Raw genomic sequence first — 12,360 nt, 5'->3', positions numbered from 1 at the left:
AAGATATATTATGAAAACTGGGTAAAAGAAAAGAGGCAGATGTTTAATTGTAATAATTGAATGAACAATTAGATGTCAGCTCTTTGGCAGATGATATACAGTGAAATGCACTTTGTACTAATTATTTTCAGTAGCTAACTCTTGAGTATAAAAATGTGCTCAGTGTTGATGATCCACATATGAGTAATATGAACTCCCTGGCATCTTGATGGGTACTGACAGTTGAATAGTAGGGGATGAGAAATGGACATGAGGGGCGCCTGGGTGGCTCGTCGATTAAGAGTCAGACTCTTGATTTTGGATCAGGTCCTGATCTTAGGGTCCTGAGATGGAGCCCTGCGGGGGGCTGGAGGGGCTTTCCACTCAGCAGGAAATCTACTTGCCTCCCTCTACCCCTCCCCCACCTCCACCCACCTCTGTGCAGGCTCTCAAATAAATCTTTTTTAAATTTTTTATGTTTTATGTTTTTAAAGATTTTATTTATTTATTCATGAAAGAGAGAGAGGCAGAGACATAAGCAGAGGGAGAAGCAGGCTCCTTACAAGGAGCCTGATGTGAGACTCAACCCCAGGACCCTGGGATCAGGACTGGAGCCAAAGGCAGACAGACGCTCAACCACTGAGCCACCGAGGTACCCACCCCCTCTTTTTTTTAAAGAAGTGGACATGAAGCAGAAATATGCTAACTGCTCTTAAAGGTGCACATCCTTTAAGGTGCAGTGGTAGGCATGGGTGGAGAGTACTCTTTAAAGGGGTAAATGGTCCAGTGGCTGTGGTTGCTAAGCCATCCCATTGGTACTAACTAGCCTACCCATGCAGCTGCTTGGTTAGAAAACTGCGTATCAGAGACTGGTTGATAATAAGAAGATAAAGGACTAGGCCGAGTAGTTTATGAACTTGATAAAAAGTCAACATGATGTTGAGAAAGCTGGCTTTCTTGGCATCCAATCTAAAATCTAACAAGTCTGTTCCAACCCAACAATTTCACTACTCCACATTTTGGTCTATCAATTTGTGGTTTAGGATTTAGCAACAGATTGCACGGAAGAAGCAACTAAACAAACAATCCAAGCAAAAGCAAACTTGTAGACTATGTAGGAAAGTATATATATAAGCATAGGTTTAAATCACAGTGTAAAAATAATCACGCGGAAACAATGGTAAACATGTAATCAAACACATGTTAGAAAGAGAATAAACCGTTAAGAAAAGCACTATTAAAAACAGGGGGAGATATCTGAAACAACATCTCAGAGACTGCTCTTTTAAGCTTTGGCATGTTACTCCTTTTGCTACACAGAAACATAATTTTTTTTTTTTTTCCTGGGACAACCCATTTTCTGTACAAGCGACACCATCGGTCCCCTTCTTGTTGAACCATTTAAAGTGTGTTCACACTTGGCTCATTGTTAGAGCTAGTTGATGTTCAGGGAAGTGGGGAAAAGATGTGTATTTACTATTCTTCAACAAATTACTCCTTCAATAATTAAAATCTGCTTTATCAAAATGGGTGGTAAATACCAAAATATTTAATAGGATGGCAGTAGAACTATGCTCTCTGTAGATCTCGTCAAGGATGACACCAATTTCCATCCATATCTACTGGATGGAAGCAAAATGTGCTTTTCTCAGAGTTTATACTAGGCAAAAAAAAAAAAAGGAAAACACAAAAAACAGTATTTTTATTTTAACCAGATGTGAATGAATTAAGCCCAATATTTTCAAGTATTTTTAGTGCCATATGATGTCATCTGACTTTATATTTTTTTACGGAGGGATAATGTGTGTTTTTAAAATTGTGAAGCCACTTTCCATGCATGTATTTAAAGTCTTATATATGATGAATTACAATACACAGATTACAGCACTGCAGGACACACTTCTGGCAGTTTATGTCAAAGAGCAGAGAAAGAGAAATTTAATTTCTTAATAGGAAATCAAATTACAAGCATGTGAAATGTCTTCTGCTGGCCTTTAAGGTAGTCCTCATTTCTGTAATCGTTGTACTTGTGCAAACAGGTCCAGAGCTGGGCTGCGGCCCTGCTCTCCCAACCCTCCAGTCTGCCTCTCCCCTGCCAGCAGAGCGGCCCCCGGACTCCGCAGGCACCGTGTACGGTACTACCCCGGTCACGGGGAGAACTCGGTTTTGCACAACCAGGTCGTGTCTGGTTGCTATGTATTAAATATATATCAACATTAACATATGTAATAATACGCTCTTCTAGGCTATTACTATCTACTACGTTATTCTACGCGGCAAATACATTATCGATGATGTATTTCCAATGACAGGCTCACACATGCTACGCATCCCCAGTGCCGTTAGCCCAGATAAGCGCAGAGTTTCCCGGGACCGTGGCGCCACTCCCGCTGCCTGGGACCTGGCCAGGGAACAAAGAGGCTGGAGGGGCGAGAACTCGCTTCCTCACACTTTTCTCTGGGGCAACGTCAGGCAAGCGGCCACACCCGGAGCCGCGCCGGAGCCCAAGCCCGGAGCCCAAGCCCGGAGCCGAGCCGAGCCGGCGGCCCTCCGGAGCTCTGCGGAGCGAACTTCTCCGAGTCATCTCTCCTGGGAGGGAGAGTCCGTAAAACCATTTAAAGCTTTCCAAAGGGCAAAAGAGAGACGGTCCTGAGCCAAGGTCACCATAAATGCTTCCACTCTCCCTGATTTCATTTCGGAAATAAGGAGGGAAAGAGGCGGTCACCGCCGCGGGCTGGCCACACGCCCCACCAGCCCCCCCGCCTCCGCCCCCCATCAGGAGAAAGACGCCGAAAGTCAAGTTCCTAGGACCGTAGGGCCCGTGGCAGATGGAACGTCGTCGAATTAAAGAGCCATTCTTTCCGACTGAAGTCTCCATCCGGCACCCACGCTCGGGCAAGGGACGTCCCGGGCCAAGCCCCCTTGCCGTCCCGCCATCCACCGGCCGGCGAGGTCCGGGAGGGGCGAGCCTGGGGCGGGGGCCTGGGGCGGGGGGACCTGGGGCGCGGGGGGGGCGGGGGGCCTGGGGCGGGGGGGGGGGCCTGGGGCGGGGGGGCCTGGGGCGCAGGAGGGCGGGGGCGGGGAGCCTGGGGCGGGGGGCGGGGGGCCTGGGGCGCGGGGGGGCGGGGGCGGGGGCGGGGGCGGGGACTCCGTGCCAGCGCCGCAGCCTCTGCCAGGGCTGCTCGGGCTCCGCGGTGTCCCAGGACCGTGCCCACCTTCCGCTTCCCCTCCCCGGTCCCTCTTCCCGGTTCAGGCTGCACCGCCGGACCGTTTGCGGGACCAACGAGGTGGCAGCGGCTGACGCGTGGATCCCGGTGAGGGGCGACTGCATTTCCAGGGGGAGAGGCCGCCGAGCGGGAGGGGGAGCGGGGGGGCGGGGGAGACAGAGGGAGGGGGAGCGGGGGCAAAAAGTAGGAGGGGAGGAGCGCAGCCCCGCTGGGAGGCTGCAAGGGCGGCCGAGGTGAGCGGCCGGAAAGGTGCACGGGGAAGCGCAGGTTCGCGGGCCGGAGCGGGCGGGAGCGGGCGGGCGGGGGCCGGGCCGGAGGGAGGGTCGCTGTCAGGGGGCGCGGGACCCGCGGCCCGGGGGGGGGGGGGGGCGGGGACCCGGGGCGCGCGGCGGCTCCCGCAGCCCGGGCGGTGTGGCCGCGCCCCGCCCCGCCCCGCCGCCCCCGCCCCCCCGCGGTGCGCCCCCCGCGCCGGCCGCGAGCCCGCTCGCCCCGGGGCTGCCCCCGCCCGCGCGCGCCCGTTGGGGGCCGGGGGAGCGGCGCCGGCGGCCCGGCCGCATTGTGACGTAGCGGGGCCGCGGCAGCGCCTCCGCCGCCCGCTCCCGCGCCCGCGCCCGCTCCCGCTCCCGCGCCCGCTGCGGCGCTTCCCGCCGCCGCCGCCGCCGCCGTCCCCCCGCGCGTCCGTCAGTCGGTCCGCGCTCCCGAGTCGCCGGCGCGCCGGGCGCCCCCGGTGAGTCCCGGCCCCGGCGAGTCCCGGCCCCGGCGGTCCCGGCGGGCGCGGCGGGCGCGGCGGGGAGGCGGGGGGTTTCCAAGTTTGCAGCGGGCGCCCCGGCGGGGGTCGCCCCGCAGCCCCGCAGCCCCGCAGCCACGCAGCCCCGCAGCCCCCGGCCCCCTTTGTGCCGCGAGCCCCGGCGGCCCGGGCAGCGGCGGCGGCCCCGCAGAGCGGGTTTGGGGGCAGGTCTCTATAGTAACGGCGGCGGCGGCGGCGGCGGCGGCTCCACTCCGGGGAAGGGGGGCAGCCCCCGCCCGGCGGCCGCAGGATTGTTCCTTCCTCTGCCGGTGCCGCGTGCTCGTGATCCTTGCCGCCGCCGCACGTCGCCTGGGAGGCAGCGATGGGCAGTGCCCCGGCTCCCGGAAAGCCCAGTAACGAGGGGCGAAGTAACTGCCAGCGCCAGTAGCAAATAGCGACCCCGAGAAACGCGCCCGAGGGCCCCGCGGTTGCTGCGGCCCAGGGGAGCCCCCGCGCGTTCCCGGGGCTCGCGGGCCGCGGTGCAGCCGGGCTCGGAGCTGCCCCGGGCGCTGTCCCGCGTCCCAGGCTCGTCCGCGCCCATCTCGGCCGGGAATGTGCCTCTCTCGGCCTTCCCCGCTGCGGATGACTTTCATCTGCAGGTGGTAAGTGAGGTGAGCTGGCATTTTGGCTATTGTCAAATGCCACGTTTTGTTTATTTCATTTTTACGAAAAGAAAAGAGGGGGAAAATTATGAGCCATTCCTGGCAGCCGTACAGTTTCCACAGGAAATACTAGCATTCTTTGAGGAGCACGCTACTGCTTGCAGCGAAGAAAGTCTTGACGAAACAAAAAGGCAACAGCATTGTTGCTCATTTTCAATGGGCCGCTAGGAGGGCGGGGGGGGGGGGGCGGTGGAGGGAACGTGTTGTTTTTTCCTGCGGGGACGTTGCTTTCCTTGGGAAAGTTCATTGAGGAAGCATTACTGTCGGTGTCCGTTTTCCCCCGGCCGGCGGCTGGGCCTCCCCACTCCTCTGGACTATTACTGACAAGTGCCCATCAAAGAGCCTGGAGGCAGGCGAGAGCCCAGAGGAAGGGAGAGCCGGCCGCTCGGTGCAGGACAGGCTACCCACACACCACGTGCTGTGGAGCCCGGCCAGGGTGCAGTTTGCAAAAATGAAATAAGGGCTGCCTGGGGAGGTTTATGAGGATTACATGTGTGCAGAGTATGTCAGTTCTCCAAGGTGTCACTCTAAACACGTAATTCTCAAGCACCACTTTCCTTGCTGAATCTGCAGGAAGGCAAAAAACCTATTTCTCTTATTACGGAGCAGACATCCCAATTGGGAATGGGTTGAAATCTGTATTTCATTTGTACATATTGAAATTTTAAAAGGCAAAGAGAACAAGGTCTAGGAAAGCAGTATGCTAATGTGTTCACTTTGTTGGGGGCGGGGGGTGGGGAGGAAACATCTACTCGCTACTCCTGTAGCAGCTGAATGTTAATTTAAGTTCAGTGTGGTCAGAGTGTAGGGAGACAGCTTTAAGGGCTTCTTAAAACTATTGGAAGGAGGTGTGACATTTTGCTGTCCATCACAGAAGGCTCTTCAGGACGCAGTTTTAACTGAAGATCACGCATAACCAAATACGTAGGAGTTCCCAGGTCTAGGTTCGGAAAGAAGATGATGGTGCCTCTCTTAAGGATCGTTTAGACATCTCAGAAACGATATATAAAAAATAAGGGATATTACCTTGAATGAATACATTCAAGCTTACAAGCTTCATTTTTTCCATAGGAAGCATTTCGTGAGGAAAGGCTACAACAGAGTAGATTCCAAGTGATGCTACATTTATTGATTTGACATTTACCATGTGTTGATGTCCGAAAGGAAGTGACCAGAGCAAATGAATCTCTCTCTACACCATGTCGCAGCTTTGCTAATTCCAGGCAGCTGTTCTGCTGCAGGTGTGGGTGGAAATGTAGAACAGAGGCCAAGAAACTTTGTGTGTGCTGTTGTTTTGGAAGGGATTGTAGTAGTACTTTACTGCTCTTAAGAGGAGGGAAACCCACACAAACGTCTAATACAAACAAATGATCTTTGATATTATCAGAGAAAGCCTGGAGCTGTTTTTCTTGCCAGATTTAAGGCATTGCTTGTCAAGAGAGGAAATCTCCCAAGGAGCAGGTGCACTATTATAAGAAACACAAGGGAAATTCTCTTTTAAATGCAAAATCTAATTGAACAGCAACAAGAGAATCTGTGACACTCTTAGAAGAGAAGCCTTGTTTTTGGCAGTCTGTCAGGTTACAGTTGCAAACCACATAGGAGAAATATGTGTCTTGGGAGAACAATAATATCCTGGTGAAAATGAAACAATTGCTTCTGTGAAACTTTTACCCTTATATATTTGTTTACTTGTGCCCCCTTTAATTGATATGCAGATTTAGCTACAAGGAGTAATTTACTGAAAATGAATCAATAAATAGGTTACTTTTGTGATATATGCTTTGCATGATTTTGCACTTCACGTGGATGAGATAACTAGATTTCCTGTTTTATGGTTTGCGTCTTCCCTCTTTCAAGCTTTAAATGTTAATGATCAAAATATGTGTTGAAATGATGACTAGGAGTTGATAAGACTGATGGCTGGGCCCTGGAAAAGCACTGTTTGATTCCTGATTAGTTACAATGTATTCCCTTTGTGCATTTGTGGCATATAAAAATACAAAATGCACAGTCTCTTCACAAGGCACTTGGAAGAAATAGGAAACATGAAAGATACTTTATGATCCAGCCCCCAAGATGCTAACTAGTAATTGGAAAGGAATTCTGAGGATAAAATGACCTAATCAGCTCAGATGTTTTATAAGTTGTGTGTTGCTGCATAACCAATCACCCCAAAATGCAGTTGCTTAAAGCGACTACTAAAGCTCATGATTCTGTGCTCAGCGGTTTGGGTTGAGCTCAGCTGGGTGGTTCTTCTGCCGATTTGACAGGGTTGCCTCAGACATCTTCAGTCCACTAGTGGGTGGGCTGATGGCAGGATGATCTAGGATGGCTTCACAGTTATATCTGGCAGTTATGCTGTTAGCCACGTTAACCGGTGACCAGGACACATACCTCCCAGTTTTTAGCAGATTAAGTTGGACTTCTTTACAGAACAAACACTGTACCAAGAGCAGCAAGAGAGCAAGTTTGAAGCCTATGTTACTGTCCCATTGGTCAGATGGGATCACAAGGTCACCATGCCTTCGAGGGGTCTAGAAAGACTCCAATTAAAATGAGAGGCAGCCACAAAAAACTGTAGCCCCCCCCCCCCAATTTACTACATGTTTGAACCCTTGTTTTGCCAAATTTTTTTTTCTTTTTTTTTTTTTTTTTTTTACTAAGGAAGAACATACTTAGAAGACGGGAGAGAGGGATCCCTGGGTGGCGCAGAGGTTTAGCGCCTGCCTTTGGCCCAGGGCGTGATCCTGGAGACCCCGGATCGAATCCCACATCGGGCTCCCGGTGCATGGAGCCTGCTTCTCCCTCTGCCTATGTCTCTGCCTCTCTCTCTCTCTCTCTGTGTGACTATCATAAATAAATAAAAATTAAAAAAAAAAAAAAAGAAGACGGGAGAGATTAGTGGAGCCTACTTGTGGGCAGCCCAGAATTTAGGTTAGGAAATGACCTGTACATCATTGTCCCATATTCTCTGTTCTGTAAACCTTAGGTAGTTGAGGAATAATGCAAGGATGGTAAAATTTTAGTCACAGCCTTCTACCAGTGGCATCAGGATTGTTTGGAGACGGTAGACTGGTGGCAGAATCAGCAGACCGTTGTTTGAAGGTGAGGAAGGCTCTGGCAAAAGTGGAGGCAGAAACAATGGAAAGGAAGGCATCACTCTGGGAGATCCCATATTTTAGGATTAGGTGACTGATGACAGGGCATTATTGAGAGCCTCCAGTCAAAATCATTCTGAGATTTTCAAAAGCTTAAGTGGCTGAAGGAACAAGTGTGCCGTCGTGAGAAATAGAGAAATGAATAAGTGATTTATTTGGGGGGAGGAGAAAAATTCAGTTCCAGAAAGGCTGATCAAAAGAGATAAATTGAATGTGAAAGTACTTTATCAGCTGCAGAGTATGCTATGAACGTTAGCTAGTGCTTAGTGCTTAAATTGCAGCGAATTGTATAGACTTGAGTTTCTCTCAAGAAAAGCAGCAGAAAACAGAAGACAACCTGGAGGACACCCCCACGGGTCAGAGGGAAGTCAGAAGAACCACTTTCAGGATGGAATCGGAACTGCTGTGGGGTCGCGGGAGTAGAAACCCATGTTTGTTTTTCTGCAACCCACAGCTAAAGGTCTGCCCTTGCACTTGGCAGACCAGCAAGGAGAAAACCTTTAGGGGTGCCTGGGTGGCTCAGTTGTTTGGGCGTCTGACTCTTGGTTTCAGCTCAGGTCATGATCTCAGAGACCTGAGATCGGAGAGAGAGAAAAAAACCTTTGGCCCAGTTTTAAAGGCACTCATACTGCTTGGCTGGGCACGTTGTTTGGCAGAAGGGGGCACACGATGGGCAGTCGGTAGATGCTTCCTCAGAGAACAATGGAGTACTGATCTCAGAAGTGGGAATGGATGCAGGGTAGCAAAACCAACAAATGCCCACCAGAAATAAACCCTGGACCATTTATTCCTAGCCCCTGAGACTAGGGGACAGGATTCAGGCATACTTATGTAGAGCTGTGGGTACGTTAATAATAGCTAAACCCATGCTGGTGTCGGGGTCTTTTCATGGCAGGAGAGTAGAGAAAGAAGGTCCGGTGTCATGCCTCATCCAGGCTCCTCCATAAATGTTGTGGTTGTTTTATTAGAGGGGAGAGGAATTCAAAAGACGTTCACCGCTTTTTCACCTAAGGGCTCAGTTGAGGTGCCGCTTCGCCAGCTTTGTTTTATTGATGGCCAGTCTGAAATTCAGGTGGCGTCCTTACCATCGAGTGCAGCTGTGGGCCAGACAGAAACACCTGGCCTCTCTAACATCGCACAATTAGTCTGAACAGCACGCACAGCTGCTCGTTACAGCAGGACCTTGGATGGACCAGCTCAAATCCAAGCACACACTTTTATAGTTCTTTTGTACAAGTCTGAGAACCCTGAAGATATTCAGTAAATGTTAAGTTAATGAGTGAGTGTGCCGTTATCTGGTGCAGTAACATTTTCTAAAGCAGTCTGGTTTGGCCTTTCATTAGTCACAGTAGAATTTGCTATAAAGTCCAGAAATGTCTTTCTTAGATTCAGATGTTTCAAGGTACAGTTGTCTCAGTAATGTGGGTTTTTATAAGCCATCATTCACAGAAGTAGACTCTTCTTTTTTGAGACACAGTTTTCTTCTTATCTTTATCAGGGCTCTTGGCTGCAGGTCACAGAAACCCAGTTTATACTTGCTCCAGCCGGAAGGGGCATGTATTGGCTCCTGTCTGGGAAAAGTTCAGAAAGAATCCAATTCTGATTTGGGTGGTGGCAAAATGGTGGTAAAATGGCCATCAGCAGCTTCAAGCTTAACCCCTTCAGGAAAAGAGAATAATTTGGGATTAACGCTAATTAGTGGGCACATGCCCATCCCTGAACCAGCTTCTATGGCCAGGGATTTGAAACATATGACTTGGCTTGTCCTTGATGATGTGCCCAGGCCTGGAGTCCTTGGGAATGGGAGGAGCCATCTGTGTGTGGAGGCCAGGGGGGCAGATGGGGTGATATAGGAGCTGCATGGGAAGGTGGTCAGCAAAACCTGCACTAAACCAGCTGCCCTCAGAGCAGGAAAGGGGTGGTTCTTAAACAGAAAGTATCGAATAGAGTGGGTGCCATGCAAGCAAAAGAGTAGATGGCTCTGCCATCTGTTTTTCCTGGCGGACACATCATCCTCTTACTCTCCCCCCAAGCCGTGAACCTGGGAAAGGTCCTGATCTCACCTCCACCCAGTCACCAGGACTTCCTGCTCTGTCTCTGTCTTACTCTTTCCCCTGTCAGTTTAGAGTTAGAGCCTCATTGTTTCACCCTGCACAAGTCCCCTCTGATAATTCCACATCCAGTCTCTCTACTTCAATGCCTTCCTCCCCACCATGGCCGGAGTGCTCTTTCTAAAGAACAAATGGATAAAATCGAATCAAGGAAGTGCCTCAGAGCGATTCATAACTCCATAACCCTGGGGGGAGGGGGGAAGACCTGGCTCCTGAAACTGAATTCCATGGTTCCTGTGGTTCCCCATGAAATGGGGACCCTGCCTCCTGTGGCCAACAGTGGGTGAGAAGGAGGGAGGTGTTCAGCAAGGTTTCTTCCAGCTGCCCACATTATCCCGGAGCTGAATTGTGCCACCTGAAGGTCCCTCCGTGCTCCATTTTTCTCTCATTATCATGTTTTTGCCTGTGCTTTTGTCACTACGGAATGAATCTTTTCTCCTTTCTTGACTTCCTTGACTTTGAACATCCACTCCTCCTTCCACACTCAATCCAAGCGTTGTTCCTGCAAGAAGCCTTTGCTGAACCCCCCCGGGGGCCTGCCCAGCCCTGCATCTACTTTGCTGTGTGGTTCTCCGCTATGTGTTACGACTCCCTCTCCCGGGGTGCTGACTGAGACAGCTGCACGGTGCTCCGTCTTTCTGTATCCCTGAGCCTAGTGTGGGGCTCTGCACCACAAACGTGCTCAAGAAGCTTTAGAGCAATGAATGAAAACTCTGTGCTGAGTCATTCATCTTGGTGATTTTCAAGGTTTCTTCTGTTTCCTTTAGCCCAATTCCTAAATTTGCATCCCAGAATGTTGGCTACAAAAGCAGGTTCTCTTTGAAATTGCTGCTCAGACAGTTTTTAACGGTTTCCCCGGAACTTGGTATGCTCATTGCCTGCTTGGTCTCTAACAGTTACCTCAAAGAAGACACTGAAAGATAACAGCGGCCCAAAGTCAGTCTGGAAGCTAGAATGTGTGGCTCAGAGATCAGATGAGGAATACTTTTTTTTTTTTCCAGCCATAAAAGAGGTTATTTAATAGTTAATATTTATGAGGCACTTACTCTGCATTGGGTGCTTAACAAATGACTTACAATTATTTTCTTATTAATTCTCACAGCAGCCCTAGGAAGGAGGTATTACCATGATCCATCCTTTTTTTGCATACAAGGAAATTAAGATTTACAGAGTCGAACAGGCTTGCTTACCACTATAAGCCCTCGTCCTGGAGATTGCCCATCTGTCAGACACTTCTCTAGGTTGTTGAGGAGTACAAACTTTGATTGGGCTCTTCCAGTTCATTATGATTTTTGTTATTATTGCTCTAACATGAAATGACCACTTCCTAAGAATAAAACATGCCACCTGCCTCCCTTGGCCTTTGAATATGTCAAAAAGGCTTTGGAGAAATATGTATTTAAAGCAGTAAAGGGGCACCTGAGTGGCTCAGTGGTTGAGCATCTGCCTTTGGCTCAGGTCATGATCCCAGAGTCCTGGAATCGAGTTCTGAATCAGGCCCCGCCACAGGGAGTTTGCTTCTCCCTCTGCCTATGTCTCTGCCTATCTCTCTGTGTCTCTCATGAATAAATAAATAACATCTTATAAATAAATTTAAGAAGCAGTAAATATTCCAGTCCTGTAGGTGAAATTAAAATGAATGTCTACTTTAGAAGACATTCTATGATTCTGCAGTTGCCAGATAATAAAAGCCTCCTATGAAGGTTTCTGCTATGTATAATAATGCAAGCCTCCTGAATAGCCAGATTGAAGTCTTAGTTCTGAGGTTCCCTCAGAAATGAAGTCCATAGGGGATCTCTGGGTGGCTCAGTGGTTAAGTGTTTGCCTTCAGCCCAGGGTGTGATCCTGGGGTCCTGGTATCAAGTCCTGCATTGGGCTCTCCACAGGGAGCCTGCTTTTCCCTGTGTCTCTCATGAATAAATAAATAAAATCATTAAAAAAATGAAAGAAATGAAGTCCATAGATAGGTAAAAGTAGCCATAGCTTTCATCAGAAAGTTTCATCAAAACTTTCATTAAAGTTTTGGAAGCCACATAAACTCAATGTTTTATTTTTTAATTTTAATTTTTTTTTTTTACCTGTTTTTAGTCTGGAAGCCTGTTGAGGTTTAGATGAAAGCTATGGGTACTCTCCTTGAAGAAAATAGATGTGCACCCACACATCTGAATTCAGGGGTTTCCAGGATCTGTGGAAGCCCATTTGTGGATTTGCTGTGGACAGACACCAGGTTAGAAACCTTATTTCAAAGCTGTGATCCAGAAGAAAGATACTAGCCGTTGTAGTACATTTACCTTGTGCTGCAGGCCACTACTTAGGGAGTTTACCCTGTGCCAGTCCTTTCTGAAAGTACAGAGCAGCTAACCACCTGTCTAAGATGTGGATGATGAGCCCTGTTGGAAGGGAGGTGGGGAATGAAGTTAGGGGAGGAACTCA

The 12,360-nt window shown here is 49.7% G+C and overlaps 1 protein-coding gene across 23 annotated transcripts in view; it reads left to right on the top strand.

The window, feature by feature from the left end:
- The first annotated feature begins 2,266 nt into the window (after nucleotides 1–2,266).
- The window catches only part of SNCAIP (synuclein alpha interacting protein), a 149,016-nt gene continuing 138,922 nt past the window's right edge, over nucleotides 2,267–12,360 (top strand). For 2 of the 23 annotated variants that reach the window (XM_025986439.2, XM_025986436.2), the window contains exon 1: nucleotides 2,267–2,931. The gene's annotated coding sequence lies outside the window, so the exon portion shown is untranslated. Of the gene's footprint in view, nucleotides 2,932–3,095; nucleotides 3,294–3,759; nucleotides 3,934–4,207; nucleotides 4,605–12,360 lie in introns of those variants that run through there. The other 21 variants (XM_072728730.1, XM_072728729.1, XM_072728744.1 and 18 more) reach the window with 18 other exon arrangements.

The sequence above is a fragment of the Vulpes vulpes genome, chromosome 12 (genome assembly GCF_048418805.1).
Source record: "Vulpes vulpes isolate BD-2025 chromosome 12, VulVul3, whole genome shotgun sequence".
Lineage (NCBI taxonomy): Eukaryota > Metazoa > Chordata > Mammalia > Carnivora > Canidae > Vulpes > Vulpes vulpes.
Note: the sequence above shows the minus strand (reverse complement) of the source record. Positions and strands in the feature narration are given on the sequence as shown.